Below are 3,162 nucleotides of genomic sequence, written 5' to 3'. Positions count from 1 at the left end.
GAGCCGGAATCTGCTGCCCATAGCTCAGGAGCGTTGGATTCAGACCCCTCCAGGGTGTGGAAGACACGGCTCCCCATGCAAAGGGGCAAAGCTGGCAGGTCAGCGAGCAGCCAGAGTCTGCGGGCTTGGAAATGCACGCTGTCCCGCGTCTGCGTTTCTGTTGTGTGTTTCATTTTTCTCGTGTGTGAGTGCGTGGGTGGTTTGCAGCCTGTCTGTTCTCTCCAGGGGGAGTGCATGTGTAGAACAGGGTGGTGTGTTGCCTTGTTGAGTCTGGGAGAAGTCCTACGATAGCACATTGGGGGGAAAAATAAAGGAAACTTTTTCCTTAATGTATAAATGAATATTTGTATGATTAAATTAACACAGAAAAAAAATGTTCCATAGCTGTTGAGAGTTTTATTGAAGCTGCAAAACCTGAATCTGTCATCCTGCAGTTACACGTACCCAGCTTGCTCCTGCCTCCCGGGTGTTCCCAGACACTAAGGCAGTGTCCTTAACTCTCGTTCTAGCCCTGTCTTTACCCCACATCACTTCAGAAACAAATTCAGTGCACAGTGAGTTTATCAAACAACCGTTCTGGTACAGGGAGATGGGTACAGGCATGGCTGAGGGCCGGTATGGATATTTGTGAGGAAAGCCTGTGAAAGCCTCCTTCTGGAGGAGGATCTGCCCCGGGGCTGCGTCGGGTGCACGGAGCTGGCACAGCCCGTTACCACGTGTGGTTCCACCTATCCAGCGGTGTTGGCAGTGGATGTCCCACGTTACGGGGTCAGGTAACTCCTCCTGCCCCAGCCAGTGCATGCAAGGGGACGGTTGGGGCTCGGCGCTGTGCCGGTGCCCCGGCTGGGTGGTGGAGGGGATGGGGCTGAGCCCAGTTCAGCACCGTGCTGCTGGCGCCTTCCAGCTGTACTCAGGACTGAAGCCGGCAGCGCCGACAGGTCGGGATGTGGGTGTGGGAGGGTGGAATTCTGCTTTTTGTGATCTTTATGCAGGGGTCGCCAGCACGGAGCAGTGCTGCAGCCACAGCAGCTCCTTGTGAGGCTTGTTTAGGTCCTGGCGCTGAGAGCCTGGGATGTGGTGATGCCTCGGACTCCAAACGACAGACCAGAGCCTCTTGGTGGGGCAGGAGAGAAGCTGGGAGCACTGGAAGTTGCAGGTTTTTTCTTCTCTTAGACTCACTAAGGGAATGTGACCTGAAGGTCTCTGCTGAGCTCTTGCATGGTTCTCTCGGGCTTATCCGATTTCCCAGGCAAGGCCTTACTGCTCAGGGCACCCAGCCCAAATGTTTGCCTATATAAACTATACCGGGAGCCGCTTTGCTGCGGCCGTTCTTCTGCTTACATGTGACTTTGTCTCTAATCCCTGCGAGAAGCCTCGCTATGTGCGCCCTGCGTTTGCTTTTGAACATTTGAATAAATGCCTGGAGCTTTCATGTGCTGTTTAAGCTTGACTGGGAGCAGACATCCTGCTACCTGCGCCTACGGGTGTTTATTCTGTGCCTCGCAAAGAATGCACCCCTTGAGCTCTCCGTGCTCATGGCCGCCTCCAAGACCGATCTGTTTGGGTAGGTGAGGATTGCCTTCCCTTCTCACTGCCCAACTTTGCGTTTACTGGTTATTTGCTTGAAAGAATCTGTTTGTCTTTAGGGTTGCAACCTGTCACAGTTTGCCAGGACAGGACAATACCATCGCACCTTCTATTACTATCTCCTGGGCAGGTAAATAACTCGAGGGATTGCTGTACTGGAGGTCATCCTACTACCGGCAGCCCTGTGCGGAGCCCGGGCATGGTGCAGGGTGCTGAGGCAAGAGGCCAAGGCAAACGGCTGCCGCAGCCACCTCTGAACTCCTCAGGTTTGCTTTTCCTTCGTATTTATTTTTTAAGGAGAACCATTAAAAGTTTTTAAAATAATTCTGGTTGCAAGCAGCATTTTTTTTTAGTCCCTGAAGCAGTGAAGGAGGCAGGAGGACGTTCTCGTCTGTGCGGGGTGAGTGGGATGAGATTCTGCGAGGACAAGCAGCATTTTTTTTTAGTCCCTGGAGCAGTGAAGGAGGCAGGAGGACGTTCTCGTCTGTGCGGGGTGAGTGGGATGAGATTCTGCGAGGACGGTGCGCTCAGCACGCCAGGCAGTGCCCAGGACCTGCCACACTATCCCCAGGCCGCGCCACCTGCCCCTGCTCCTCTGCTGGTCCCCCGCAGCATCATGGCCATGTCCTCTGACCTGAGGGCTGCGGCAAGCCCCCAGCAGCAGTGCTGTAACCACGGCAGAGAAGAGAAGGGCAGGTTCTCCTGGCTTTGTTTGGGTTTTTTCCCCTCCTACCTGCTATGTCCATTAAACCCCGTGGCACGCAACCTACACTGCTCAGCAAGGGGCTGAGCGAGGTCTTTGGGCTCGCGGCACCTTTTCCTCCCTCTGCTCTTCCTTTGCAAATCCTTTGGGGACGCAGGGTGAAACAGGAGCAGGCGGAGTGGAGCCTGCTCTGTCCATTAAACCCCGTTGCACGCAACCTACACTTCTCAGCAAGGGGCTGAGCGAGTGCTTTGGGCTCGCGGCACCTTTTCCTCCCTCTGCTCTTCCTTTGCAAATCCTTTGGGGACGCAGGGTGAAACAGGAGCAGGCGGAGTGGAAACAGGCGGTGCTGGGAGGGGTCCGCGGGGAGGGAGCGTGGGAGCTGCGCGTGTGGGGTCAGGAAGAACTGGGAGCCGTGGGTTTTCTACAGAAGCTTTCGGCAACCTGAAACCTGCTCACGTGCATTAACTGGAAATACCTGCTTAAACAGAAATGATTTCAGGGGGACGCAGGGTGAAACAGGAGCAGGCGGAGTGGAAACAGGCGGTGCTGGGAGGGGTCCGCGGGGAGGGAGCGTGGGAGCTGCGCGTGTGGGGTCAGGAAGAACTGGGAGCCGTGGGTTTTCTACAGAAGCTTTCGGCAACCTGAAACCTGCTCACGTGCATTAACTGGAAATACCTGCTTAAACAGAAATGATTTCAGGAAATCTAACCCCCAATGCTTCCGACCCCATTCATAAACCAGCGGAGCAGTAAAAGCTGGTGGCAGGGACGGGGCCGGGAAGCAGATGGCACGTGCAGGCATGGACCAGCCCTGTTTGCCCCGTGGACTGCTGCGGGCTCTGGTCTGCAGAGCGGCGGGCGGGGAGGGTG

This window comes from Buceros rhinoceros, unplaced genomic scaffold (genome assembly GCF_000710305.1).
Source record: "Buceros rhinoceros silvestris isolate BGI_N320 unplaced genomic scaffold, ASM71030v1 scaffold25320, whole genome shotgun sequence".
NCBI classification, from domain to species: Eukaryota; Metazoa; Chordata; class Aves; order Bucerotiformes; family Bucerotidae; genus Buceros; species Buceros rhinoceros.
The sequence above is the reverse complement of the archived record's forward strand: the minus strand, read 5'-3'. Positions refer to the sequence as shown.